The 13,021-nt window shown below is 47.2% G+C and overlaps 1 protein-coding gene across 1 annotated transcript in view; it reads left to right on the top strand.

Annotated features, from left to right (window-relative positions):
* Positions 1-13,021, top strand: part of elfn2a (extracellular leucine-rich repeat and fibronectin type III domain containing 2a) — a 93,950-nt gene that overhangs the window by 26,246 nt on the left and 54,683 nt on the right. The window contains exon 2 of the mRNA XM_077020844.1: positions 4,402-4,691. The gene's annotated coding sequence lies outside the window, so the exon portion shown is untranslated. The remainder of the gene's footprint in view (positions 1-4,401; positions 4,692-13,021) is intronic.

Below are 13,021 nucleotides of genomic sequence, written 5' to 3'. Positions count from 1 at the left end.
TAAACTGAACAGGATGCGAGTGGACCCCTGCCTGGTCACATGGATCTACAGCTACTTAACTGACAGGCCACAGTACGTCAGGCTGAAGGACATCACGTCTGACACTGTGACCAGTAGTATTGGAGCTCCACAGGGCACGGTGCTGGCCCCTCTTCTTTTCACCCTGTACACAGCGGACTTCTGCTACAACTCGGAGTTGTGTCATATTCAGAGGTTTGCTGATGACACAGCTATAGTGGGGTGTATCAGGGATGACCAAGAGGAGGAGTACAGGAGCCTGGTGAGGGACTTCACTACCTGGTGCCACAGCAACCACCTGCAGCTCAACTCCTCAAAGACCAAGGAGCTGGTCATTGACTTTGGGAAGTCCAGACCAAAGTCACAACCAGTACTAATAGAGGGTGTTGAGGTGGAGTCTGTGGACTCATACAAGTACCTCAGGCTGTGGCTGGACAACAAGCTGGACTGGTCCTGTAACTTCGACCACCTGTACAGGAAGGGACAGAGCAGGCTGTACTTCCTGAGGAGGCTGCGATCGTTTGGCATCTGCAGGAAACTACTGTGGATGTTTTATCAATCTGTGGTTGCCAGTGTCCTGTTCTACACTGTGGTGTGCTGGGGGAGCAGCATATCCAAGAAGGACACACACAGGCTGAACAAACTCATCAGACGGGCTGGCTCGGTGGTCGGAATGAAGCTGGACACTCTGGTGACTGTGGCAGAGAAGAGGACCCTGGACAAACTGCTGGGCATCATGGACGATGCCAGTCATCCTCTGAACACTGTCATCAGTAACCAGAGGAGTCTGTTCAGTGACCGACTGCTCCTTCCAAAGTGCAGGACCAACAGGTACAAAAACTCCTTTGTCCTGCATGCCATTGGATTGTACAACTCCTCTTTGCAGGGGAGGAGGGGCCACAGGAAAATGGACTGATCAATCAACACTAACTGGACTATGCACAATAACCTTAAGGCTCATACAATCCAGTGCAATAACATTTTAAATAGTGCAATAAGCATGCGCAATTCATCTAGTGCAATAAGCATGCGCAATTCATCTTTGGCTCTTTATATTCTATTGTTTTTATATCCTATTGTTTTTTAATATTGTTTATTTTTTATTCTATGTTTGTATTTATTATTATTAGTAATAGCTTATTCTCTGTTATCACTATCTCTTTTTAATCTTCTATTTCTATCACTGTTCTATTACTGTTATGCTGCTGGAATCTTAATTTCCCTGAAACCTCCCAAAGGGATCAATAAAGATCTATCTATCTATCTAAAAATTAGGTAGAAGTGTTGTAACGTGTGAGAACTGTGTATGGTATTTTGGTAGGTGAGTGTAGCAGTTGTGTGGCAGTGTTTTCTAAAAGAAACACATGGTTTTCAGTTTTGAATGTTGTGTCTTATGTGAAGAACTGTGTTTAAAGTTTTGCAAAAAGTGTGTTTTAGCATTTCTAAATGAGTGTTGCGTCTTGCTAGCCAAACACAGCTGGTGAATATGTGGCGATGACCAGCCTGTTGCATGCTGCACACACTCCTGTGTTCTTTGAGAGGAGCGTGGATCTTCTTCAGGGCCATCTGCTGTTTGAAGCTCTCACACTGTCTCTCAGTGAAACTCTTACTCATCTCCATCTCCCTCATTCTCATCTATATCTCCCCTTTTCTCATCTGTCTCCCTCTCTCTTCTCCATCTTCCTCTGTCATCTGTCTCCCTGGGTCTCATCTCCACCCCCCCCCCCCCCTCTCTCTCGCTCTCTCCCTCATCTCCGTTCTCCATCTCCTGTTTGCTCCTCTCTGTCTCATCTCTGTCTCCCTCTCCCTCTTCTCCATTCTCCATCTCCTGTTTGCTCCTCTCTGTCTCATCTCTGTCTCCATCTCCCTCTTCTCCATTCTCCATCTCCTGTTTGCTCCTCTCTGTCTCATCTCTGTCTCCCTCTCCCTCTTCTCCATTCTCCATCTCCTGTTTGCTCCTCTCTGTCTCATCTCTGTCTCCCTCTCCCTCTTCTCCATTCTCCATCTCCTGTTTGCTCCTCTCTGTCTCATCTCTGTCTCCCTCTCCCTCTTCTCCATTCTCCATCTCCTGTTTGCTCCTCTCTGTCTCATCTCTGTCTCCATCTCCCTCTTGCTCATCTCTCTCTCCCCCTCTCATCTCCTGTTGTAGGTCTTGTTTTGGGTTCAAAACAACCAGCTTCAGTGGATTGAAATGCCATGTTTGTCTTTGAGCCAAACCTCAAAACTTCCTTCCTGGACTCCACACACCGACACTCACGCGCGCGCACGCACACACACACACACACACACACACACACACACACACACACACACACACACACACACACACACACACACACACACACACACACACACACACACACACATTCATTATTGCAGCACATTTTAGTCTCTCTCTCCCTCTGTCTTTGCCTCTCTCTGATGAACTTCTATTTCTTTCATTCTGTCCCTAGTCTGTGCCTCTAACTATAATTACAACCTTTCCTTGCCTTATTGACTTCCTTTCCCTTCGCTCCAATCTATACCTCCAGTTTATAGCTAATGAGTATGCAGTGCCCTGCCTGTGTGTGTGTGTGTGTGTGTGTGTGTGTGTGTGTTTGTGTTTGTTTATGTGTGTGTGTGTGTGTGTGTGTGTGTGTGTGTGTGTGTGTGTGTGTGTGTGTGTGTGTGTGTGTGTGTGTGTGCTTGCTGGACAAGCATGTGTAGGGGTGTAAAGTTTCTCTGTCTGCATCCAAAACAGCTTCACAGCAAGAGAGAGAGAGATGGTGAATCTTAATTACTCTGTGTAGCCCTGTGTCTCACTGTCTCTGTCTCACTGTCTCTGTCACTCTGTCTCTCTGTCACTCTTGTCACTCTCTGTCACAATCTGTCACTCTGTCCAATTCGATTTTTAATTTCTTTGTCATGCATTGTGAGGTCAGTACTCTGTGCAGGCCAGTCAAGTTCATCCACACCAGACTCTGCCATCCATGTCTTTATGGACCTTGTTTTGTGCACTGGTGTACAGTCATGTTGGAAGAGGAAGGGGCCAGCTCCAAACTGTTCCTACAAAGTTAGGAACATGGAATTGTCCAAAATGTCTTGGTATGCTGAAGCATTCAGAGTTCCTTTCACTGGAACTAAGGGGCCAAGCCCAGCTCCTGAAAAACAACCCCACACCATAATCCCCCCTCCACCAAACTTTACACTTGACACAATGCAGTCAGACAAGTACCGTTCTCCTGGCAACCGCCAAACCCAGACTCGCCAGATGGAGAAGTGTGATTCGTCACTCCAGAGAACGCACCTCCACTGCTCTAGAGTCTAGTGGCAGCGTGGTTTACACCACTGCATCTGACATTTTGCATTGCACTTGGTGATGTATGGCTTGGATGCAGCTGCTCAACCATAGAAACCCATTCCATGAAGCTCTCTGCACACTGTTCTTGAGCTGATCTGAAGGCCACATGAAGTTTGGATGTCTGTAGTGACTCTGCAGAAAGTTGGTGACCTCTTCACACTATGGACTTCAGCATCCACTGACCTGCTCCATCAGTTTACGTGTCCTACCACTTCATGGCTGAGTTGCTGTCATTCCCAAACACTTCCATTTTCTTATAGTACAGCTGACAGTTCACTGTGGAATATTTAGGAATGAGGAAATTTCATGACTGCATTTGTTGCACAGGTGGCATCCTATCACAGTTCCACACTGGAATTCACAGAGCTCCTGAGAGCGACCCATTCTTTTTACAAATGTTTGTAAAAACATTCTGCATGCCTACGTGCTCAATTTTATACACCTGTGACCATGGAACTGATTTGAACAACTGATTCTGATCATTTGAATGTGTGAGCGAATACTTTTGGCAATATAGTTTATTTAATCATGCTAACTCTGTATCGCTCTCTCTCTCTCTCTCTCTCTCTCTCTCTCTCTCCCTCTCTCTCTTGCTCATTAGACCTCCCTCCCCAGTCTTTCATCTACCCACTGTACTACTCACATTCATATCATACTGTTTGGTGTGCAAATGATAGTTTGTGTGTTTTCTTCACTGTATAATCTGTTTAAATGCAGAATAAAGTAAATCAATTTATATTCCACTGCCTTTTTCTTTGCTAGGCTTGGCATCTACAAGCCACTGAAATCTATGCAAAAACGTGTGGAAACCCATGTATATGCAATCAGGTTCCACTGTCAGAAGTGTATGAGGGAAGAATATATTCACTGTGGTATACACATTTGTGCGTATGTAGGAAAAATGTAATGCAATTTATTCTTGTGATGTTGGAGTTTACGTTTGAGCTGGGTAATATAACGATATGAAATCATTTTTAGAACAGTATGACATTTGTTTCTCTTTCTCTCTCCATCTCTGTCTCTCTTTCTTATCTCTCTCCTAGGGTCTCTCTCATTGTTCAAGACGTGTTTGAGCACTTCAAGCTCTGAAGGACAGTGCCTGTTGCCTTGGGGTGTGTGCTTTCTGGGATCTGTCCAGAGGAGGCTGAGCTTACACTGGGTCCTAACCCCTCTCCCTCCCCCCAACACACACACACACACACACACACACACACACACACACACACACACACACACACACACACACACACACACACACACACACACACACACACACACACACAGGGAGTTTCCATCCAGGACTGATGCTTGTCTGAGGCACAGGTCTTAACAGGTGAGTGCCTTCATTTAATGTCTTGCTAAATGTTCTCATCAAAGGTGGAGGTCTGAGTCTCAGGGTGAAGTTGTGTATCTGAAGATGAGTCTAATCATGTGAGGATCAGTCTGAGAATGTGAGAGTAAGTCTGATTATGTGTAGGTGTATCTGGGTACAGAAGGGTGAGTCTGATTATGTGTAGGTGTATCTGGGTACAGAAGGGTGAGTCTGATTAAGTGTAGGTGTATCTGGGTACAGAAGGGTGAGTCTGATTAAGTGTAGGTGTATCTGGGTACAGAAGGGTGAGTCTGATTAAGTGTAGGTGTATCTGGGTACAGAAGGGTGAGTCTGATTATGTGTAGGTGTATCTGGGTACAGAAGGGTGAGTCTGATTATGTGTAGGTGTATCTGGGTATGGGAGGGTGAGTCTGATTATGTGAGACAGTGTATGAGGGTCAGTCTGAGTGTGAGACTTTGGGGGGTGAGGCTTAGCATGTAAGAGTGTGAGGGTGAGAGTGAGTCTGAGTGTGTGAGGGTGAGAGTGAAAGGGTATGAGAGTGAGTATGTGTAAATACTCTGTGTGAGTGTGTGAGGGTGAGTGTGTGTCTGAGTGTGTGAATGCGAGGGTGTGAGAGTGTGTGAGGGTGAGAGTGTGTCTGAGTGTGTGAGGGTGAGTGTGAATGTGTGATGGGGAGTAGGTGATTTATTGGTTATAGGTCAGAGGTTTTACTGAGGGGAGCCTGTCCCCATTTCATGAGCGGGTTAACCACACAAAGCATATGCTAGCTGTGCATTTGGATAAAAACAGCTGTCACCATGACAACAGAGTGAAAGCTTGTATACTATCTGGAGATGTGAACAAACAGGCCGTAAAACACGAGTAACCCCCGAGTACTAAAATCACATGAAGATTCTGCATGTTTTCTGAGACACAAAATGAGCTCTAAGGAGGTTTGAACGCTGCACCCAAAGACCACGCAAACTCCACATGCCCCAAAGACGATCGGATAATGAGGAAGATGTGCTTGATGAATTCAGGGACGGGGAAGAGAAGACGCCCGTGCTTCGGTTCTAGGGGCCCTTGGTAGGGGCCCTTGGTAGAAGTTTCTACTCTACGCTTCCGTGTTTCTAATTTAGTTCATAGTGCCTGTAGGGCCCTGATATCTGCTCCACAGAACACAGCTCTGTTGCCTCTGGTATACTGAGACGCCTGTCACTTCTGTTCTAATCTGCATAGCACATCAGAGCTTTACACAGAGCTAAAATTACACATCACACTCACACATACGCTAAACACTCTGACAACACATCCCGACTAACAGTGACCCACAGACACACACTTCACGCGGAAAACACTCCTGCACTTCACACTCGCACCCACAATCATATATACTCCCCACACTCCACACTCAGACCCCCACCCGACACTCAGAAGAATAGCTGACACAGGTCAGAGGGCATGAGAGACAAGTTCTCCATGTGAGGGTCACTCTTCTGAAAGCTTAGTACCTTGGGTGGGCTTGGAGATACCAAGCAGGGCAGAAGGATCTTCGTCTTGCATTCACCCAGAAAACTCCTATCATTGTCTACCCACGCAACCAATCGCCTGCCATGTCTGACAGACCGTGACAGGATGTGGGCAGGAACTCAATCTGGCCCAGTGGTGGGGGAGGCAACTGGGGACCATGGTGCCCTAACGTACCCCTGCGAACCACCCTAAGAGTGGGGGTGTTTGCCCCAGGGTAACAGAGGAGAGGATGAGATCAGAGCTTTCACTGTGACAGTCCTGTGGAAATCAGAAAAATACAGATTTGTTTTTATTTATTTATTTGTTTATTGGTGTTTTTAAGTGGGTGTTCTCACTATGGTGAGTTTACACTTCCATGGCTGTTTTGGGTATGTGTGTGCTACATGTGTGCCGGTCGGTCTGGTCTGGTCTGGGATCATATGAATGTCTTTGAGGACGGGAGGTGGACTGATTAAAGTCACCAAACAACTGTGATGGCCACACACACACACACACACACACACACACACACACACACACACACACACACACACACACACACACACACACACACACACACACCTTGCTGTCTCTCTTACTTGAATGTTCACTTGCTAGCCACTATAGATCAAGTGTGGTGATCCTGGCAGTCTTGTGTGTGTGTGTGTGTGTGTGTGTGTGTGTGTGTGTGTGTGTGTGTGTGTGTGTGTTTGCTCATGGCTGTGCCTTGATGGTAACAGATGATAACAGTGCTCTATTCTATACACCAACTGCAGTACAGATAAGGAGCATTGCCTCAAGGCAACAACTGCTCCTGCGTTTTGTGTGTGTGTGTGTGTGTGTGTGTGTGTGTGTGTGTGTGTGTGTGTGTGTGTGTGTGTGGGTGTGTGTGTCTGTGTGTGTGTGCACGTGTGTGTGTGTGTGTGTGTGTGTGTGGGGGTGTGTGTGTGTGTCATACCTGTCAAGTTTTGTATTAAAAAATACGGGACATTTCTCGTATATGATGTCATTGCCGAATTTGCATAATCAGTTATTTGCATATAGCTGCAATCGAGGCTGTAGGAGAAACGAAAACATCTTTGGAGTGGCAAAAAGTGAAGAAAAAACACCCCAAATATGTTTTGAACTACAAATGAATAAAAAAAAAATAATTCTAGTGGTATTTCTAGCTACAAATTGGGACATCTCCTGGGCATATTTCTGTGCCTTTAGCCCGCGTTCGTGCTTGGCAGATTGTTCGTGCTGACGGACATCGTTCCTTCCCCCATGAGAGACACTAAAATCACAGCTACATATCTTACAGAATGAGTAGCTATGCCCCTTCATGCTCCTCTTTAGGAAAGTAAATTCCCTGTCCCATTCGTCAAGGTTCTTACACGTACGCTTAGCTTTTTAGGCAGGACTGCCTTCTCTCGTTAAATCCATGTCTGATTTGTTGTTCCAGGTTTGCTCCCACTGTCGACACTAAACCCGCGAGTTTAAATTTTTATTTTTTTTTTTACAGTTTTTTGCATTTGCTAAGACACAAAAAGTGGTCCTTATAGCACAATTTCTGAAACAACTAACCCATGTAGCCTATCTATTGACCGGGTGTGCCAAACCTTAAGCACATTCTCTGCCTTACACTCATTTAGAAATGCTAAAACACACTTTTTGCAAAACTTTAAACACAGTTCTTCACATAAGACACAACATTCAAAACTGAAAACCATGTGTTTCTTTTAGAAAACACTGCCACACAACTGCTACACTCACCTACCAAAATACCATACACAGTTCTCACATGTTACAACACTTCTAGCTAATTTTTACAAATCGTTATCAGAACTTGATCCCTATAAAGAGGCCACAAGTTGCAAATCCTGGTTTGCACAACAATGGAGGCTAATACTTCACAGAGAGGTAGAGGAAGAGGACGAGGACGAGGAAGAGGAAGAACACAAACAACCATCACGGATGAGATCCAGGCCACTTTGGTTGATCATGGAGGCCATCGTGAACGTTGTCATATCAAACAACAGTATACCTTTACGACAACTACAACAGCACATCATTACATCGGCACATCATTACTGACAACCACTGCACTGGGCCGACTCCTGAGAAGACATCAAGTGCGTATGAAGCAGCTACACAGGGAACCATTTCAACGCAACTCTGACAGTGTGAAGGAACTGCACTATGAATATGTGCAAGTACGCTCTGCTATCCTCTTACTTATACTTTACTCCAGTGTCCTGTGCCACACAATGTTGAGTATATGCCCATTTCATTCTGTCATATACAGTACTGTAATATTGTAATGTTTGGTTTCAGAGAGTAATGGAGCTAGATGTTGCAGCAGTGGAACACAAGTTCCTTTATATTGATGACGCTTGACAACGCAACCTTGACAAAACAAGACGCAGAGGAAGAAACGTCATAGGACACCGTGCCATAGTCAGTGTCCCTGCAGCGTGGTGGGAACATCACAATGTGTGCAGCCATTTGCCACAATGGTGTTGTCCATCATCATGCTACTTTTGGTCCTTACAACACTGCCCACATCATCACCTTTCTCAACACACTACACAACAACTCATTCCACATCACCAGGGAGATGGACAAGAACAGACCAGGGACGTTGTCATCTGGGACATCATAAGTTTCCACCGTGCTACACAAGTACGACATTGGTTCACCGAACATCCACAGTTTGATGTGCTTCACCTCCCACCATACTCACCTTTCCTCAACCCTATTGAGGAGTTTTTTTCGGCATGGAGGTGGAAAGTTTATGACCGCCAACCCCACCATCACATACCACTTCTGCAGGTGATGGAGGAAGCTTGTGGGGACATTGATGAGGGTGCATGTCAGGGCTGGATACGTCCCTGACCCCGCTGTCTTACCAAAGAGGACATCACCTGTGATGTTGATGAAATCTTGTGGCCAGACCCAAATACAAGACGAGATGCACCCTAAATTTGTCTGCTATTGTACAGTATTTTGGTCCTTTTTGTTTCCACGTGTACTGCTCAAGCAAAAAGTAAATAAACCTCGTTACTATTTTACTTCATGGTGTTTATGAATGTGCATAGAAACCTCTGTATATGTGAACTATGGTATACTTTTGGAACAGACTATACACTGAACATTTAAAAAACACATGGTAGTGGTGTTTTCTATTTATCACATAAGTGTGTAGTCACATATAAGAGAGGATAATCATCTGATATTTGTGTGTAGCGTTTAGATGCAAAAATATGGTTTTGGCAAGAGTGGCAAGAGTTTTGGTTGAAGTGTGTGCGTTTTCCAAAAGTGTGAGATGTTTTGCCTGTTGTGTGTGTAGCATTGGCTTCTCGACAAAAGTTTCGACAAAAGAGACACAGTTTCAGAAATTGTGTCTTAGCAACTGCAAAAAACTGTAAAGCATTCATGTGTCGCTCCAAACAGAATTCTGTCACTAGCCTCGCGAGAACTGCTACCTGCAGTAGTCTGGGTGACAGTTCCACCTGCAGTAGTCTGGGTGTCAGTTTCACCTGCAGTAGTCTGGGTGGCAGTACCACCTGCAGTGGTCTGGGTGGCAGTACCACCTGCAGTAGTCTGGGTGACAGTACCACCTGCAGTAGTCTGGGTGGCAGTTCCACCTGCAGTGGTCTGGGTGGCAGTTCCACCTGCAGTAGTCTGGGTGACAGTTCCACCTGCAGTGGTCTGGGTGACAGTTTCACCTGCAGTGGTCTGGGTGACAGTTCCACCTGCAGTAGTCTGGGTGACAGTTCCACCTGCAGTAGTCTGGGTGGCAGTTCCACCTGCAGTAGTCTGGGTGACGGTTCCACCTGCAGTAGTCTGGGTGACAGTACCACCTGCAGTAGTCTGGGTGACAGTACCACCTGCAGTAGTCTGGGTGACAGTACCACCTGCAGTAGTCTGGGTGACAGTTCCACCTGCAGTAGTCTGGGTGGCAGTTCCACCTGCAGTAGTCTGGGTGGCAGTTCCACCTGCAGTAGTCTGGGTGACAGTTCCACCTGCAGTGGTCTGGGTGACAGTTCCACCTGCAGTAGTCTGGGTGACAGTTCCACCTGCAGTAGTCTGGGCGGCAGTTCCACCTGCAGTGGTCTGGGTGACAGTTCCACCTGCAGTAGTCTGGGCGGCAGTTCCACCTGCAGTGGTCTGGGTGACAGTACCACCTGCAGTAGTCTGGGTGGCAGTTCCACCTGCAGTGGTCTGGGTGACAGTTCCACCTGCAGTGGTCTGGGTGACAGTTCCACCTGCAGTGGTCTGGGTGGCAGTTCCACCTGCAGTAGTCTGGGTGGCAGTTCCACCTGCAGTGGTCTGGGTGACAGTTTCACCTGCAGTGGTCTGGGTGACAGTTCCACCTGCAGTGGTCTGGGTGACAGTTCCACCTGCAGTGGTCTGGGTGACAGTTCCACCTGCAGTAGTCTGGGTGACAGTACCACCTGCAGTAGTCTGGGTGACAGTTTCACCTGCAGTGGTCTGGGTGACAGTTCCACCTGCAGTGGTCTGGGTAACAGTACCACATGAATGCTTTAAAAAAATAAAAATTGAAAACTGAAAATACGGGAAAATAAAAATACGGGATGACGCCGGGACAGAGCGGTAAAATACGGGTGTGCACGTGTGTGTGTGTGTGTGTGTGTGTGTATGTGTGCGTGTGTGTGCGCACGTGTGTGTGTGTGTGTGTGTATGTGTGCATGTGTGTGCGCACGTGTGTGTATGCGTGTGTGTGTGTGTGTGTGTATGTGTGCGTGTGTGTGCGCACGTGTGTGTGTATGCGTGTGTGTGTGTGTGTGTACGTGGCTCATAAGGTTCTGTAAGCTAGATAGAATCGTGCTCTCATCCCCTCTTTACTAAGCTTCTAGCTCCCAGTGTAATCAATTGCTTTAGTTATTAATTCAGACTTTTTCTTTAGCGTTAGCGCCTCCTCCCTAAACACAACACTTCAGACTGACTGTTTCACACGGTAAACCCACCACTGCTTCCTCCCGTCGGCTTTGTTTGAATGGACCAATACCACAGTTAGCGCTGAAGGCTGCTCATTGGCTGAACCACACACCCAGGGACCAATGAGGCAGCTTTGAGGGGAGGCCTCAGTGGGCGCTGCTCCACTCGGGCGTCTCGGGGAGGTGGGCTCAGCTCCGGGACCGTGGCCCCGTCTGTGGTCTGCCTCTCTCCAGCCTCTAGACCACAGTCTCTCCCAGCTTCCGCAACCCTGGGTCCGTCACCCTACTTCACTTCCTCACTACCTCCCTCACTCACTTCCTCACTCCCTCCCTCACTCCCTTACTCTCTCACTCCTTCATTTACAGTCACAGCCTCTGTCCTACGTTCCCATCCTCCCTTACTCTCCCTCATTTCTTCATTCACTTCCTCCCCTCCCTCCCTCCCTCCCTCCCTCCCTCTCCCTTGTTTGGTTCCACAGCCTATCGAGAAGCCCTCATCCGTGCCACCATCCGCGTCCAGCCGTGCTAAACTCCCAGCGGGCCTTCCCTTCTCTCTCAGCTCATCCGAGGAATTTGCCTGACTGAATGCCACCATCAAGCTTGGAAATTGAACTGGAATTATGTCGTCTGGTTTTGGGGAAACCGAGAGCGACTTCATTAGCGTCAGCTCCAACCTGGCCATCACAAAGCGTAGCTCCTTCGCCTTTTCGCTGAACCCTCATTATCGACCGTCTAGTACTACGGGCTCTTCGGGTTGTGTCGGGCGGTCCAGGCCTGTCGCAGGCTAATAGCAGGCGTGCTCACTGCATCAAGGTTCTCTTCTATACCGATTTGCACACATGTGATAAGGAGTTGTGAATACCGCCCTGATAACTCGCTGGTGTTAGCCACATGCTAATCTCATTACCGTTATATTACTAAACCCTGCAGGATGGAGGCAGCATTGACCCCCCCCCCCCCCCCCCAACACACACCAACTGAACCGGGAGACGCGGGTGGGGCTGTGTTAGCGTTAGCATTAGTCCCAGTTTGATCTCAGCACCGCGGTTTGTGGGGGAGAGAGGCTGTTTAACGAGACCCTTAAATACCACTGCCCACATCCGTGAAGCCGAGTCACAGGTCTCAGATCAGCCCGTGTGCATTCACTGCGTGCTCTGAGAAGGGCTGGCGATCTAAAAGCTGGTCTAGGAACAGCAGTAAAAGATCAGTGGCAAAGCTGATCCCTCATTAGCTGTTAGTACTGCTGTGTGTTATTAGCTCATGTAGCTGGAAATACCGTCATGCAGTGTTACGATCTGCGAAGTCCAGCAGGGTTTCTGAACATTGAGAAAACTTTATCCATATTTCTAATAACTTTGAGAGAAGTTTAAAGGAGTTTTTGATGAGTTTGGAGCGCGTGTGTTTGGCTGGCCAGCACCTCCCTGTAATAGCGCTGCTGGCTGGTTGGGTTGCCAGTACCCCTCAATAACAGCAGGGGATTGGCTACATTTGTCTGCTCTGAAGGTTCAAAGTGACAATTTTCAGCCAAATTTGTCAGGTCTCAGAATTGGTAGGAGTCTTGGTAACAACTGGCAACACAGTTGTGTCTGTGTGGCTGTTTGTAAAGGGAGACCAGCAATTACTGTGTGTGTGTGCATTTAAGATTTTGTATTTAACTGGAAGACAAGTTAACATTTGTTGAACATCGTTACGAAATGATGAAATGATGAAGAATGTCGAGCTGTCTTCAGCTACATGAGCTGTCTGCTCCAGACCTGTGATGAGTCCATGCAGAGACAGTCTGGACAATGGAGAAACAAAATGGACAAATGGAGACAAATGGGACAAGAGAGAGACAGACTGGACAAGCAGAGACAGACTGGAAAACAGACTAGATAAGGCAGAGGCAAGATTGGACA

The sequence above is a fragment of the Brachyhypopomus gauderio genome, chromosome 1, assembly GCF_052324685.1.
Source record: "Brachyhypopomus gauderio isolate BG-103 chromosome 1, BGAUD_0.2, whole genome shotgun sequence".
Classification (NCBI taxonomy): domain Eukaryota; kingdom Metazoa; phylum Chordata; class Actinopteri; order Gymnotiformes; family Hypopomidae; genus Brachyhypopomus; species Brachyhypopomus gauderio.
Note: the sequence above shows the minus strand (reverse complement) of the source record. Positions and strands in the feature narration are given on the sequence as shown.